At 39.5% G+C, this 17967-nt stretch overlaps 1 protein-coding gene across 8 annotated transcripts in view; it reads right to left on the bottom strand.

Annotated features, from left to right (window-relative positions):
• sgms1b (sphingomyelin synthase 1b) overlaps positions 1 to 17967 on the bottom strand; it is a 185629-nt gene that overhangs the window by 88210 nt on the left and 79452 nt on the right. Inside the window, exon 1 of one of the 8 annotated variants that reach the window (XM_072557844.1) lies at positions 17578 to 17657. The exons of the other annotated variants lie outside the window; for them this stretch is intronic. The gene's annotated coding sequence lies outside the window, so the exon portion shown is untranslated. Of the gene's footprint in view, positions 1 to 17577; positions 17658 to 17967 lie in introns of those variants that run through there. 8 annotated transcript variants of the gene reach the window in all.

Genomic DNA, 17967 nt, shown 5'->3' with positions numbered 1-17967 from the left:
CAGTTTATATCCTTGGACACTGTCTGATCTGCTCAGTATTTCTAGCATTTTCTGCTGCAATTTCAGATATTAGGCACTCACGACTTTGTTCATCAATTACACTCCAGTAAGAGAGTTTAAACTATGAGCAGTATAGAAAATCAAAAAGTATAAATGGAAGGGAGGTTCTTATATCTAGAGGAACATAACATAGAAAGTACAAGGTTGAACTATAAAAGCCCTGATTAGACCACACTCCAGTATGGAGGTTAGTTCTAGACAATATTTCCTAACATATTGGCTGTAGCTAAAAGAACAATACTACACAGGCAGGGATATTGCATGCAATGTAAAATGTAAAACAGGTGCTTTGAACAAAGCTTTTCAAGCTAATAAGCAGAGTGGGCACTAAGTTATTGAAAGAAACTATATGCACATAACTACATATTCATCATCTAAAATCCAAGCCATTCAGGAGAGAGAATAGGAAATGCTTTTACACCAAACAGTGTCAGATCAAATATAGACTGGGCCTCCCGTAGTGTTGAGGGTTAGATGGAGAGGAATTTATAAGTGTGTACAAGAAAATTTTCTGATTCAATATGTGAATGTACCTACTAAAGAAGCTGCAACCTACTCTTGGGAAGTAAGGCAGGGCAAGTGACTAAGCACTGGAGGAGCACTTTTGGCAAGCGACCATAATGTTATTAGTTTTAAAATAGTTATGGGAAAGGATAGACTGGATATAAACATTAAAGTTCTAAATCGGAGGAGGTCAATTTTGACGGTATTAGTCAAGAACTTTGAAAAGTTCATTGGGAGTGGATATTCTCAAGTAAAGGGACGGTTAGGAAATGAAAAGCCTTCAAAAATGAGATGACTAGAGTTCAGAGAGAGTATGCTCCTTTTAGGGTGAAAGGCAAGGCTGGTAGGTGCGGGGAATGTTGGATGACTAAAGAAATGAAGGTTTTGGTCACAAAAAAAAAGGAAACATATCAGGTATAGGCAGTAGAAATTGACTGAATCCTTAGAGTGTAAAGGCAGTAGGAATATACTCAAGGGGGAAACCAGAAGGGCAAAAAGGGGACATGAGATAGCTTTGGCAAACAGGGTCGAGGAGAATCCAAAGGGTTTTTAACAAAAACATTAAAGACAAAGGGGTAATTAGGGAGAAAAAAGGGCCCCTCAAAGATCAACAGGCAGCTTGGAACCACTGGAGATGGGGGAAGATACTAAACAAGTATTTTGCATCGGTGTTTACTGTGGAGAAGGATATGGAAGATTTGAATGTGAGGAAATAGATGCTGATATCTTGAAAAAAATGTCCATATTACAGAGGTGGTAACATTGGATGTCTTAAAATGCAGAAAGATGGATAAATCCCGAGGACCTGGTCAGGTGTACCCTAGAACTCTGTGGGAAGCTAGGGAAGTGAATGCTGGGCCTCTTACTGAGATATTTGTATTAATAGCCACAGGTAAGGTGCCAGAAGACTGGAGGTTGGCTAACGTGGTGCCACTAATTAAGAAATGTGGCAAGGAAAAACCAGGGAAGTGTAGACCAGTGAGCCTGACATCAATGGTGGGTAAGGTGTTGGAGGGTATCCTGAGGGACAGGATTTACATGTATTTGGAAAAGCAAAGATGATTAGAGATAGTCATCATGAATTTGTGCATCAGAAATCATGTCTCACCAACCTGGTTTCATTACCACTTCAAAAACCTCAGGATTGATGACGGCAGAGTAATAGACGTGATCTATGTGGACTTCAGTAAGGTGTTCGACAAGGTTCCTCATAGTAGACTGGTTAACAAGGTTAGATCACACGGAATACAGGGAGAACAATCCATTTGAATACAGACCTGGCTCAAAGATAGAAGACAAAGGGTGGTGGTGGTGGAGGGTTGCTTTTCAGACTGGAGCCTATAATCAATGTGTGCCACAAGGATCGGTGGTGGATCCACTGCTTTTCATCATTTATATAAATGATTTGGATGTAAACATAAAAGATACAATTAGTAAGTTTGCAAATGACACCAAAATTGGAGGTGTAGTGAACAGCGAAGGTTAGCTCAGAGTGCAACAGGGTTTTGATTAGATGGGCTAAGGAGTAGCAGATGGAGTTCAATTTAGGTAAATACAAGGTGCTGCATTTTGGAAAAGCAAAATCAAGGCAGAACGTATACATTTAATGGTAAGGTCCTGAGGAGTGTTACTGAACAAAGAGACTTTGAAGTGCAGGTTCATAGTTACTTGAAAGTGGTGTTGCAGGTTGATAGGATATTGAAGATACGCTTGCCTATATTGGTCAGAGCACTGAGTATCAGAGTTGGGAGATCATGTTGCAGCTGTACAGGACATTGATTAGGCCACTTTTGGAAGAGTCTGTGCAATTCTGGTCTCTCACAACATCCTTCCTGTAGGTGGAACTTGAAAGGGTTCAAAGATTTTCAAGGCTGTTGTCAGGGTTAGGGTTTGAGCTATAGGGAGAGGCTGAATAGGCTGTGGCTGTTTTCCCTGGAGTGTTGGAGGCTGACAGGTAATCTTATAGAGGTTTATAAAATCATGAGGGACATAGATACGGTAAATAGACAAGAGGAAGTGAGCTCGACAGATGCTGGAGATCAGAGTCGAGAGTGTGCTGTTGGAAAAGCACAGGTCAGGCAGCATCTGAAAAGCATCAGAATCAACATTTCAGGCCTGAGCCTTTCATCAGGAAGGTCTTTCCCCTGGGATGGAGGGGTCCAGAACTAGAGGGCATAGATTTAGGGTGAGAGGGGAAAGATGTAGAAGGGACCCGAGGGGCACCTTTTTCAGGCAGAGGGTGGAGCGGGTATGGAATGAGCTGCCAGAGGAAATGGTGGAGGGTAGTACAATTACATTTAAAAGGCATCTGGATGGGTATAGGAATAGGAATGGTTTAAGAGGGATATGAGCCAAGTGCTGGTAAATGGGACTAGATTAGGTTAGAACATCTCATTCATGCTGACCAGCTGGGCCAGTTTCTACACTGTACATTTCAATGACTCTATATTTGGAACTCTCTATCACAAGTAACAATTGATGGACCATCAATTCTTTAAATATTAATTTTAAATTCTTTCATGGGACATGAGCATCACTGACAAGGCTAGAATTTGCTGCACATCCTTGACTGCCCTTGAGAAAATGACAATCTTGAACTGCTGTAGACCATTTGTTGATTACTTCATTCATGGGATATGAGCACTGCTGGTTGAGTCAAATTGATTTCCCATCCCTTATTGCATTTAAAATGGTGGCAGCAAGACGTTGCCTTGAGTCACTGCCGTACACATGCTGTAGTTAAACCAAGAATGTCATTATGGAAGGTATACCAAGATTTTGACCCAGCAACACTGAAGGAACTGCAATCCATTTACAAGTCAGGATAATGAAAGGCTTGGGAGGAGGAGGAGGAGGAGGAGGAAGAAAGGAACTTGCAGGTGGTGGAGTTCTCATGTAACGACAGTCTTTTGTTCTCAGAGACAAAGTGTTCAGGGATTTAAAAGGCACTGTCAAAAGTCTTCATGAACTTCTGTCATGTATTTTGTACATGGCACATACTGCTGTCACTGAGCATTGATGGAGAGAGTGGATGCTTGAGGTGCTAATCAAACAGGCTGTCCTATCCTGGAAGGTGTTAAACTTAGGTGAGTTGTGTTGGAGTTGTATTCATCCAGACAAGTAGAAATAATCCATCACACATCTGACTTGTGCCACAAAAATGGTCGACAGGTTTGGCGAATCAGAACGTGACAGTTATTTCCTGTATGTTGTTGCTATAATATTTATAGCCTTTAACACTATCCTGAGGAATTCCTGCAGATATGTCCTGGAACTGAAATGACTGACCTCCAACAACCACAACCATCTTCTTTTGTGTCAGGTATGACTCCAACCAGTGGAGCGAACACCCCTCCCCCCATCCCTGGCTTTTATTCCATTTTTGAGACTTTCTAGCAACTGAGTGGCTTGCTAATCCATTTCAGAAGAGTTATGAGTCACTTTGCTGTGCTTTGAACTCACTTGCAAGAAAGACCAGGTAATGACAGCAGGTCTTTTCCCTAAAGGGTATTAATGTTTTTCTGACAATCAACACGGGCGGCACGGTGGCACAGTGGCAAGCATTGCTGCCTCACAGCGCCAGAGACCTGGGTTCAATTCCCGCCTCAGACAACTGACTGTGTGGAGTTTGCACGTTCTCCCCATGTCTGCGTGGGTTTCCTCCGGGCGCTCTGGTTTCCTCCCACAGTCCAAAGATGTGCAGTTCAGGTGAATTGGCCATGCTAAATTGCCCGTAGTGTTATGTAAGGGGTAGATGTAGATGGGTGGGTTGCACTTCGGCGGGTTGTTGTGGACTTGTTGGGCCGAAGGGCCTGTTTCCACACTGTAATGTAATCTAATCTGGTCGGTCGGTCGGTCGGTCAGTCATTCTTATAATTTTCAATTTCAGATTTTTTTAAAATTGAATTCCCTTTGGTGGGAGCATTACCTGGGTCTCTGGGTTACAAGTCTAACAATAATACTGGTAGGCCATCACATGTCCTCATTTCAACCATATTGCCTCTAGGAAAGGATTTTCAGGAACAGTGAAAATAGAAGAATAACAATACTTTCGAGTTAGGATTCTGCATGGGACTTGGAGAGAAATGTGGAGGTGGCACACCCCTCAGAGGTCACCGTTTTAGAGGATGCCAAAGGTGGTGGCATCGCGAGATTTATGAAGCGTTAGTTCAAAATCAGGCACAATTATACAGAATAGCAAACCGCATTCTCACGTTCTGATGTGCCATCTTCTTTACAACACAGAACTCATTTGTACCTCTTTGCAAACTCATTTCTGAGAAAATCATGCAAAATTTAATCAAGTTCAGTCATTGCTCTTTGCAACATTATTCTGTCATTTTCCTTGTGTAGTTCAGTCAATTGAAATATGAATTATTCTGTTCTTCCATGCATGTTCATCTCAATTGCTTGTAATTTTTACAATTACTCCCAAGGGCAGGATGACAGAAACCTGCTGCTTGCAAACTTACATTAAAAGCCACTGCCCCAGACAAATCCTTACCCATTGGCAAAACAAGCCACCACAGCTGACAACACAATGGTATACAGTTATAAGGGAATTGCCCTGGAGATCCTCAGTGATTCCAGATCTCATGAAGTCTCATAACAATGACTATATAATAACCTTCAACTAATGAGTTGGTTCTCACCCACATTGAATGCCATTTGGAAGTAACAGTGAGGATAGAAAGGACACAAAATGTGGAGTAGATGGGGAACTTAATATCATGTGCAAAATAATGTCAGCATTACCATCTCCATTACTTTGAGGGAGAATATTTCTTTCCCACCATAGAAGTGAACATTTTATTGACTAACAAATCAACAACCTTTTTATCACAAAACCTAAACATCAACTCTATAGCAAGAAAATTGCTTAAATAAGGTTTCTTTACAATGTAAATCAATATTCACACATTTGGAAATTCTTCTATTGGTAAACAAGTCACACCAATAAACTGCTAGCTACATCGATTGCTAAGGGCACCGCTGTATCTGCTTGGTTATTTCAAAAGGATGGTTAACATCCATTTACAGGCTTCATTTTAGAGAGAGCTGGACAGAGCTTCCCATTTGGGTGAAGCTGCCAAATCTGTTTCATTACAGCATTGCTTTAGCGCACTATGTGCTATTAGGCATTAGTAACACTCAGGGCAACAGCAGCTTGCAGTAAAAGTATCTAGTTTGAAAAGTTTTTTTTCCCTGGCAGGATGAATGTTGCTTTTGCCCTCTACATCCATATTGTTTGCATGGCTGAGCATACTGTGCATGCAATGTAGATCAATAAAAACTGCTGAGGCCATAAGGATATTTGTAGCTTTGATTCAAATACCCACTAGTTCAATCATAACATGATTAAATGTAGATACCAAAGGAAACAGTCCTCTTGTGAAAACAGGGAAAGAAAGCTCAAGCTACAAAGCCCCTGGTTCGGCTGACAGCTTCGCACCAGAATAAGTTTTCATATCCTTGACTGCCTGCTCAAAGCGCAGTAGATCTCGACTCAATTGTTTTCCATTGCACAACAGTATGTCAAGGGATTTCCATTTAGTTTGTTGGCTGCTCTTTGTTTTAATAGCAACAGATGTACATTGGATTCATTAAGCTCTAAGTGGATCATTGTCTACAACAACGGAAGTAGAACAGAGCAGCTTTAATGAACAACTCATGCTCAAGTGGCTCGGATTAGTTCAGTTTAACCCTGTAGTATGTTATTGCTCTGCCCAAAGTATCTTCTAAATTAACTGGTATTTTGACCAGTAGATGAATAGATTTTTCTTGAAGAACATTACAGTCACAAACAAATTTACTACCAGAAGTCAGCGTTTTCAAATATTTTTGAGTCCCGTTAGAAGTTGTAGTGGACAGCAGATCGGGGGGGGGGATGCAAAACCAAGATGGCACATTGTTGGCCCAAGGTAAAATCTTGCAAATTCACCTACTTCTGGTGAAATTATGCAAATAAAATGCATGTTTGCTTGTCTCCTGTAGCTGGAGTCAAAACCTTCAACTGGATTAGTCAACTAGTCTGAACCAACCAACACCACAATGTGCATCAACGACACTTAGATCAAAGCACAGAAGGACTGCTCAAGAGATCCAACAGATACAGCACAACTGTTCTCTCCATTGTCAGGTAGAGAATGGAGATCCTGTCTTCATCCTGAGGTATCATTCGATGACAAGTTCAGATTTATTGTATGAGCCATGATTATGTTTTCGATTATTTCAGAATTCACAAAGAATGGTGTACACACTTAATAAAATGGAGATATGTTATTTGTTTAATTGGGAGGCTTATAAATGACAAAAAGAACTGATTACACTGTGCATATATTGGGTAAGATTTTTACAATGCTGGACATTTTTCAAAATTAATTTTGGTTTCCAAATTTCAACTAGTTTTGGAGGCTAATCAGTTTACCATATTTGATAGAGTGCATGTTTGCCATAATACAATGATAAAATTTATAGCTAGTCAAGAAATCACAGAAGGTCCCTTTTCCGATCTCAATGCAAGGTACTCTCTTTCACACTGTTACAGCCCTTCAATTACGAAGGGAGACTAGACAGCCTGGTGTTATTTTGCTTAGAACAGAAAAAGTGGAAAGGGGATCTCACTGAGGTGTATAAAGTTTGAGGGGCATAAATAACATAGATCAGGAGAAACCTTCCTCCTTAGTAGAGGGGTCAACAACCAGGGACAGGGTTTACATAATGCATGGTACCTGTGAAAAAAATTCACCCAGAAAATGGTAGGTATCTAGAGTTCATTGGCTTAAAGGGTGGTGGAAGCAAGAATGCTCAAAACATTTAAGTATTTCAATAAGCACCTGAAACACCATACATACAAGGCCAGGAACCTATTGCTGGAAAATGGGATTAGAGTAGAAAGATACTTCATTGAATTAATAATGCATGGACAAGATGGGCCAAAGAACCACCTTCTTCATACTTCAAGACTTTGAGGAACTCCAAAAAAACAAGCTAACCAATATCCTAGCATTCAGAACTCAGTGCATGTTCTTAAACATATTCAATTCAAAAGAAACCAAATAAGCATTTATTTTACCAAATCACAAATTGTTGCATTTGGTGAGTGTATCTCAGTTGTCCCTCAACAATATGAAAAAGTCACTCCAAAGATAAACTGGAATGTTTTTACATGATAACCAAAGATTACAATGATAGAATTTAAACTTCAATATGGAAATCCCCTATCCTTTGGGAGTAACAACAGATTTTGAGAAAGAATATTTAAGACAGAGGTAAGAGTAGCATGGTAGAAGACATTTAAGGATGGAATTCTAGAGAACAGGGCTGAGTTGGCTAAAGTTTAGTGTTACGGACCACACCAAATCTCCTTCAAATATATCAAGAGAGACAAGCTAGACCCTAACTACTACTTATTTAAAAAGTGTAAGGTGCTGTGTTCTAGATGTAAGTCAATTAGTTAAACTACTCACCTTTAAACAAAACATACTTTATTCTTATTCTACAGTTAAAACACAAACAATGAAATACTGGCATTTCTTTAACATTATTGGAAAGCTAACAGAATAATAGATTATTTAACTACTAAGCAGCAACTGTTCCAATACGGTATCACCCATAAACACACCCTTGGCAAAGGCAAATTCAGTAAAATGGATGATCTCACATGCAATAAGTCTCCGGTTCAGGAGCAAAGAACAACAAGGGAAAATTCCAGTAGTGAATTCCAGCTTTTAGCTGTAACAGAGAGAAAGACAGCTTCCATAGCCAACTTCAAAACCCAACCAACTACTGAAAGCTAAATTAAAACCCCAGTTCTGAGGGAGTCTGACTCCATCCATTCATGCTGCTTCTACTGTTCAACTTAAAAGGAGAAAGTGAGGACTGCAGACGCTGGAAATCAGAGCTGAAAAATGTGGTGCTGGAAAAGCGCAGCAGGTCAGGCAGCATCCAAGGAGCAGGAGAATCGATGTTTCGGGCATAAGCCCTTCTTCAGGATTCCTGAAGAAGGGCTTATGCCCGAAATGTCGATTCTCCTGCTCCTTGGATGCTGCCTGACCTGCTGCATTTGTTCAACTTAAACGCAAAGACTCCCAAGTTCTTTACTTTATTGGTTGTGTCTTGCCACCTTCATCTTAACTTCTCTCCATCTTAAAAAAACCCAGGACAAAATACACCTCTTAAAGCAAGAGGCCCGTCACATTAGGTAACCAGTTGAGTAAAGGAAGGAATGCACAGAAAGTTAGAATTTGAAGTTGCAAGTTTAACTTGTAGCAATATCATTCAAAAATTTGTGAATCAAGATTTTGAACCCAATGCATTGAGGAGCAAGAAGTTACTGCAGATAATGCAATTACTAAGAATTGGAAATTGATGCATTAATGTAGTTTGGATAAGTTAACACTCTTTTGGAAAATGGAACACCAAGAAAGAAGCTGGTGGAATTTAAGCTCAAATTAATAAAAATCTGGAACTGAAACCTCATCTCAGTAAAAGTGACCATTAGACTTTAGGGTGTAGGTTTGATATCCAGACGTTTCATTACCTGGCTAGGTAACGTCATCAGTGGCGACCTCCAAGTGAAGCGAAGCTGTTGTTTCCTGCTTTCTATTTATGTTTGTCCTGGATGGGGTTCTTGGGGTTTGTGGTGATGTCATTTCCTGTTTGTTTTCGGAGGGGTTGATACCATCTATCAACCCCTCAGAAAACAAACAGGAAATGACATCACCACAAACCCCAGGAACCCCATCCAAGACAAACATATAAGTAGAAAGCAGGAGACAACAGCTTCGCTTCACTTGGAGGTTGCCACTGATGACATTACCTAGCCAGGTAATGAAACGTCTGGATAGCAAACCTACACCCTCAACCTCAACCTGAGCTACAAACCTTGCAATGACCATTAAACTATTATTAATTGTCATATAAACCTATCTGGCCCACTCATGCTTCCCAGAAGGAAATCTGTCGTCCTTACCCTGCTTAGCCAACATGTGACGCAAGATTTGCAGCAAGCGATTGATTCATAATTACCTTCTGAAATGCCCTAGCAAGTAGTTTAAAAATAACTAGCATATGAGCAATGAATGGCTTCGTCTGTAAGACCCACATCTCATAACTAAGCTTCAGGGGGAAAATGAGACAAACAAATTTAAATCACCAAAGCCACTGCAAAGGTTCACCAAAACTACGACGATAGAGTTGGAAAGTGTGGCACTGAAAAAACACAGGTCAGGCAGCATCCGAAAAGCAGGAGAATCAACATTTCAGGCAAAAGCCCTTCATCAGGAATGTGTATACGACTATACAACCAAGCCTCAACACCAGAAAAAGAAAATGGAGCATAGTTTATTGTCAATTCAAAAATTACTAAAAATATAGTCCAGCTGCTACAGCACAACTCAGAGGGGATTGGAAAATCACAGATCCTGTTACACAGTACATCAGCTAGAAGTTGATTCTGCACAGTTTGCTAAAAATGTAAAATTAAATGTGCTTTCTAACTTAATTTTACTGTTCTGAAGTAGGGCTGAGCTCTGAAGCAGCAATTACTAGCAGGGAGCTCTAACCAAGTTTAAAAACCATGGTAACAGTCCCCTTTAATAGCACTTTCCCCCCACGCGGGGGAGGGACAGGGTTGCGATCACTTTAAAGCCTCAAATTAGAGTCACAGTGGGAAAGTGTTAGGGAAGCACAACGAATGGAGAAACTCTGTAGGTCTGGCAGCATCTGTGGAGAGAGAAACAGAGTTAATGTTGAGTCCAGTGTGACTCTTCTTTAGGAATGCACTTGTCAAGAGGACTCAAAACCCTAGCTATAGGTCCTGCATCAAATGCTGCCAGATAAGCTGAGTGTTTTATTGCAAAAATAAAGTTTATTTATAAATTTTCTATCTACATACATAGTTACTTTAGTTCTATACAGTCTTTCCCTATCAAAAACAAAAATTGTAATCTGACATTCCTGCAGTTGCAAAGATTAAAGGCATTTCTTACTTATGCAGCACGCTATTTATATACATGGAGGCATCGATAATGATGACAAAGATGCAAAAAAAGATTCCCAAAGACGTTACCAAGATTGGAACTTATGCTGGATATGCTGGCACCTTTTGTCCCCTGAAGCATAGGAGGCTGAGGTTCATAAAATCAGAAGGGTGTTAGATTAGGTGAATAGCCAAGGTCTCTTCTGCAAGGTATAGAGTCCAAAACTACAGGGTATAGTTAAGACAAGAGGGAAGATATAAAAGGGACCTGAGATCTTTTCACACAGAGGGTGGTGCATATACAGGATGAGTTGCCAGAGGAGTTTAAAAGACACTTACACAAGTACACAAATAGGAAAGGTTTAGAAGGATATGAGCCAAACGTATGCAAATGGGACAAGTTCATTCCGGAAATCTGGTCAGCATGGAGGAGTTGGGCCAAAAGGTCTGTTTCTGTGCTGTATGATTCTATGACTTCCAACCACAGTCTCAGTGTGCATACCTGGGAACAGCCTGTAGCAGAGTACTACGTCACAAAAATCATTGCATCTCTCCAGACTTCTGTTGCATAGACACATTCCACAAGGAAGTGTGTGACAGTCTCCTCCCCCACACAGCTGCAATGGCTGAGGGGGCCCAGGTATATGCATAAAGGATCATACAGGTAGTATGATCCTTCTCACCACCAGTCAAGCTACATCTTGGTGCTTCTTGGGAAACAAGCTAATACAGACCAAATACCGAACAAAGAATTACCTGGGGCTTGGTTAGCTCAGTTGGCTCAACACCTGGTTTGCAATGTAGTGTGATGCCAACAGCACAGGTTCAACTGCCCTATACACTAAGATCAACTATGAATGAACCTACTTTCTCAATCACAGCCAGGGTGTGATGAACCACAAATCAAACCACCACTAGTCATCTTTTTTTGGATCAATGGCGACGTTATTTTTACCATGATATGATGGACCATTTAAAAGGATTATTTTTGTAAATTCAAGGAAATTGCTGAGTCTTAAATGAATGAGAAGTTAATGATTTCCATGGCAAGAACAAATTAAATACTACAGTTACAAGAATATAATTTCATTGTTTTGGTTTCACAGAGAAGATATTTGATAATAGCTTTTAGTTTTCATAAAATATTTGCAAATGTCTTTGTAGTTCAAAAATGCATTCATAAACAGTTTATAATACAATGCTGATAAATGCAGATCATCGTAATGACTTACAAACTGTCAATGTTTCTTCATATTTGTTCAAAGATATTAAAACGCTTTTGGAACTGTATGTTTAATTCAATAATTCTTAAAACAATTTTGTGTTAAATATCTATATTTTTTCACAATCCTGTTTAGGAGACAACCAAAAAGTTTTGAAATGGTGATTCTACCATCTTCCCACACACTACTATACGTAATGCAAAAGTAGGAATGGAAATCATTCAACTTTACAAAGCATTTTTGCTCAAACATGAAAACGTATCAGGTTGTCCCCCATTATCTTGTTGGAAAGCAACAGTTAAATCCCTGCCTTAGAGATTTCACCTGATCTCCACTGACAGTAAATTCTTAGCATGGACTCATTAATTCATTGTTCAGATATTAGGTGCCATTAGACACAAGTTACTTGCAGAGAACAGAAATAAATCTCAATTCTTTGGTAACTGGAGCCATGTTTACTGGCATGAGTAAACATTAAAATTCTATACACAAACCCATTAAAAGAATTTTCTAAAACAACTCTGCACAATATCATTTTCCTTAAGTAGAAAGGCCAGAGGATAACACTAAGTGCAACACCTCATTGTGAACTGCATTTATAGTGTTAGGAATATCCATTATGAATATTTTATTGATACTGACATGGCACAGAACCAATCTGAGCAGCAAGTAATATGGACAATGCTCCAACTGGGTCATGGAGATTAATTCAAAAGACTGTCATGCAGCAGTGATGTAAAAACAAGAGCAAAACCAAGCAATTTCTAATCAAATTCTTCCTATTCCAGTAGGAAACAAACAAACCTTAGCACAAATATGAAAATTTCAGAGTGAGTGCACTGAATTTTGACTTATTAGCATTTACATGCTATCAAAGTTTGGGCCATGTAATCAGTGAATAATTATAGCACACAAAAAGGGAGCTTGCCTGCAACCCAACCATAATACTGATGCTATTTTAATCAATTTGCTTGGACATGTGAGACACATCTGGGCTGGGAAAATTGAACCTATCTTCTGGCTCAGACATAGGGGCACTGCCACTGCACCACAACAGCCCTAACTATAAACACTTTAGGATAAATGTAAGGTGTACAAGGCATGCCTATTGTGGATAGCAGGTGTCATGTGCTCATTTGGTGAATTTGTGACCCAAATCCCCACCTTCACTGATTCATTTTATTCATAACGTTCCACTCACTCTCATGACCTTCATGTTATCTGTTTATTCTGATTGACATTTCAATTCTTTTAATATGCACATCAAGAGAAATGCATCCTGTATGAATCAATTCATTATTAAAAAAAACAAATTCTGTTTGCATCAGAGCCATCAACAGTACAATATAGGGCAACTCTGCTCAAAACAGATTCAATTGCTCGGACCAGATTACAATTTGAGTTTCAATCATTATGTTGTCCCAAAGACAGAATGATACAGCTGATCCTTGTCCCAGACAGGCAGATGGGTGATTAAATACACAGATTAAACACGGGAAATAATCTACCTCCTGCAATATATCCTCTGTCACAGACTTCAGGGCTTTCACACATTTTATTTCAGCTTTTAAAATTTACTTTTGGCTTCTCATACTAATGCCTGCATTAAGTCATTTACAAAATTTGCACCCTGCACCAATAAAACCTCCAGGGTAACAAGGTACAAAAGGTTGTTCAAGTTTATAACCTGTACAGAAAAGATACGAGAACTCTACTTTGGAATACTTGTTCAACATTGACATATTCTACAAGCAGTTTACAGCTACCACTTATAACATTAAGAATTACATCTGTAAGTAGTTCTGTTTTACAAGTAATTAAGACACCATTAATGAAACTGTTGCTCTTTCAAAAAAGGGATACTGGCATCAGAGTTTTGGGCATTGTGGAATCATAATTCACATTTAAAATAATAAGTCATCAAGACGTTTCACAGAAGCATTACTTTGACACAGATCTGATAAGGTCATTAGCACAGTGCAGAGGTAGGTTTTAAGAAGCCTATGAAGGGGAGAGGGGCAGCCATATACACAGGCAGCAAGATCAGTACTGGATTAAAGAAACTAATCCAGGGTTTATCTACAGCAACAAAGTAATGAAAACCCATATGTCCAACAGGCCAGAATTGAAAAAAAAAGATTTCAGAGGATTGAAGGGCAGAAGGAAGTGACAGAGACAAAGGGCAATACTGGAGACTGACTTGAAAACAAGGGTATTTTATTTTTAAAAAATCAAGGCAGTGGTAAACCAGGAACCAAAACATGTCAGTCAGAAAGCAAATGAGTAAAAGGGTACAATATGACTTAGCAAGTTAGGTCACAGGCAGTGTTTGAACAAATTCAAGCTTACAGAGGATCCAAAGGGGAAGGCCAGCCATTGGAAAAGTCACAGTAATAGACACAGGTGAGTGTTTTAATAACAGATGAGCTGAAGCAAGGGCGGAAACAGAGTGCTACGGGGAAAACTCTGTGGTGGAGGATGTGGATCATGAGCTCATTTGAGAATCAAATGAGACACCAAAACCCAACAGTGGACTTCATCCCCACAGAATGGATAAAGGAGATCAAGAAGGGGGTTCCAGAATGATGCTTGTTGCTAAGAAGGATGACAATGACATCAAAAACACAGGCTAGATGCACATTACTCAACAATTTACATTTATATTATGAATTTAAACATGCCACGGCACTTCACAGGGGTATTAGAGAAGCAGGATATGACAATAAGGAAAAAAAGGTACATTGCTTTTCTCACCTTTTCAGACACACACAATGAAATTTAGGGAGAAAATTCCTGAGCTTAGAGCCCAAACACCTGAAGACACAGCTACCAATAGTGGATTAATTAAAGTAGAGATGCTCAATAGTGCAGCACAGAGGATACATCCAGGCTCAATTCAAGTCTTGGATTCCAGTGTGAAGTCTGCATGGAGTCCCTGTGGGTTTCCGCAAGGTGCTTCAGCTTCCCTCCAAAGTCCTAAGCAGTGTAGGTTAGGTTGACTGGCCATGATAAATGCAGGGTCAGGGATAAAGTGATGGGGTGGGTCTGGACAGATGCTGTTTGGAGAGCCGGTTTAGAGAGCTGAATGACCTCTTTCTGCACTGCAGAGATTCTATATTTCTATGATCCTAGATCAGAATTAGAGTGGGTGCAAATATTTCAGAAGGGCTGTGGAATGGTAGGAAATTGCAGAGGGAGAGTGAAGGCTTCTCAAGAATTTAAAACTAAAGTTGGAGTATTTTAACAAAGCGGGGCAATGATTAAATTGTGGACAGTACAGTCAGTGAATACAGGGATGATGCATGAATGGAATTTGGTCCAAGCTAAGATTCAGGTAACAGAGTTTTGGATTACCTCAAGTTTACAGATGGTAGGATATGCAAATAGTTTCACACCATACCTATCTTACTAGATGTATAAACATAATCGCACCTCACAGCTCAGAGGTGAACAAACAAACTTGAACCCAAATGCACTACAAGTAATAAGTCAGCAATAGAGTACACAAACAAGTTCTCACGTGTCCAATATATGTAATACAATTACCGCATCCTCCTAAATCTGCAAAACCACCATTTGCAAATACATCTGCCCTATTACACAAGCAACCACATGCACACAACAGTAATTTTTGGGCAAAAGAATTGGAGCTAAAAAGCACAAGATTGAATCCAACTCCTGCCATTTGAAACACTTAACTGGATGGAAATACCACCATAAATTAAATTCTATTTTTCACAGGAAACCACAGAAGCTTGCATTTTTATAGTGCCTCTAAAACACAGAAAAGTACCCCAAAAAACTTCATAAAAATGATATCAAAACAAGGCAAAGCAATCACCTTCCAAAAGTTATAAATATTAGCAAGAGGGCCTGATGCTTGATCAGAGGTGGCTTTCAGGAAAATCTTAAAATGGAAAGGGGTGAAAGGGCTTAATGGGATGAATTTCAGAATTAAAACCCAGAAGGCAGAGCTGTCAGTGTAAAGGCAAAGGCTACAGAGGTGTACAAGAGACCAGAGTTGGAGGAACACAAGTGATCATACGCTGCAGAACAGTAGAGATGGAGAGTGACATGGCTATGTTAAACATTCTCATACATCTGTTCACATTTTAAGTGAGGGGTAGGGGACGACCATTCAACGCAGATCAGAAAATATGGAACTCCTGCATGGAACAACAAAACAGAAAATGCTGGAGAAACTCAGGAGGTCGAGCAGCATCTGTGGTGAAAGTTACAAAGTTAAAATTTTAACTCGAATGACCCTTCTTCAGTTCTGAAGAAGAATAAGGATAATGGACTTGAAGCAGAAGAGAACATGAACAGCTGAGTTTGGATGAGCTGAGGTTAAATATTAAGGGTTAAGGATGAAAGGTTGGTCGCCTAGTAGTGAAATTTCTCCATACACTAACATCAACATTAAGACAATTTACAGTGACAAAATTTGAAACTTCCTGCTGTTCAGCTGCTTCCTCACCAACTATGGCAAATAAATAGGCTAGAATATGGGCCTGCAACAGCAAGTCTGTCACAGTGCGCTCCTGGTCTATGCCTTCAAGGTGTAGTGAAGAAAGAATGAAATAATCACGTGAAAGCCTCAATGCAAGTCACACACACACTTGGCTCAAGCAGTATATAGAGATTCAGCAAACCAGAAGTAAACAATGCAACAGGCTGCAAATGCACTTCAAATGTGTACAGTAAATAACAGTCACAATCACAGCTTCCAAAGGGGATTTAAACTGTACATGAGTTCAAGTAATAGTCGTCAGGTCCTTTGTCTAAATGGTTGTCTAAAATTATGGGCTTCAATCACACATTGAAGGGAGTTTTATATGCCAGAGGCTGAAAAGCTAGTAGATTTGAAAACATAATGCAGAAGTTGTATACTACATGCAAATTTGGCCCCACCAGAAACCTTGCCATATCTACAATTATCAGACAATCCTGTAAAGTGAGCTGTAAATATAGCTAATGTTATGTCTAAAATATTGCAACAAAAGACACCTGAAAGATATAATGCAGAGCTGCCGGTGTTGGACTGGGGTGGACAATGTTAAAAATCACACAACACCAGCTTATAGTCCAACAGGTTTATTTGGCAGTGCTAGCTTTTCAGAGCGCTGGTCCTTCAGGTAGTTGCTGCTACTTCCAAATAAACCTGTTGGACTATAACTTGATTTTTAACCTGAAAGATAAACAACTACGTCTGATGAGAGGTATTTGGAAAATCCTACTTTTTCCAATTATAATATCAAGAGTCAGTGGATTTATCAATACAATTCCCCAGGAGCATCTCAATTTTGTATGAAATCAAAAAGTAATTCCCCATTAACTGTTAGCCAAATGCAGATCAAGCAATGCCAGGTTACCTGTTAGCTGCAAACTTTGTAGTCAAATGATATAGAATTACGGAGTCTTTGTTAGTCCATTTTTAATGGTGTTTTCCCTGCAATACATGTTAAGCTACCAAGCAACCCAAGTTCTAGGTTTTCATTGTTTGGTAACAACAGTGGCAATGCTAACAACCTTCCAGGTATATTCAAGTTTTCACCTTCTTTCATTGTACAGAAAGGTTTTCATTTATATCTAAAAATGGTAGGAGTCAGTGACATTAAAAAGATGCAACATACAAAATGATCCACCAATCATAAGGAAATGTGATTTGTTATGTGACTGTAATCAAAGCAAAAGTATCAACTTTTCCAACAACTTTTTAAATGAAATACTGTCTATCTTCCAAGTTGAGTAACACGTCAAACTGGAGGGCAAATTATGCAAAGCAACTTTAAAAGTGTAAGATTTTACCTTGTATAGAAACAAACTTGAATTTTAACATGTAAATCTTCGATGTTTTCTTAACATCCTCGTCTGTCTATTCCTGAACAGCCTCAACCTTACTGCCCATCTCAAGATTAACAGTACAGCAAAATGAATAGCTGCTAGGGCCATGTGAAAACCACAGCAATGATCCACGCCCTGTAGTGGGTCAGACTATAACAGTAACTCCAGAGATTCCAGAACATGAACGCATGTGATGCATGCTTACAACTATGACTTGTGGTGAACAAAAGTGCGTTTTCAACAGGCACGTTATGCATATCACAGGCCTAAGACATAGTTCGACTGGACCTTCAAATTAAACCAGAGACCATTTGCGCCTTTACTACACTTTGTGGCAATGCAGTGCATTCAGTG

The sequence above is a fragment of the Chiloscyllium punctatum genome, chromosome 38, assembly GCF_047496795.1.
Source record: "Chiloscyllium punctatum isolate Juve2018m chromosome 38, sChiPun1.3, whole genome shotgun sequence".
In the NCBI taxonomy this organism is placed as follows: domain Eukaryota; kingdom Metazoa; phylum Chordata; class Chondrichthyes; order Orectolobiformes; family Hemiscylliidae; genus Chiloscyllium; species Chiloscyllium punctatum.
The sequence above is the reverse complement of the archived record's forward strand: the minus strand, read 5'-3'. Positions and strand labels throughout refer to the sequence as shown.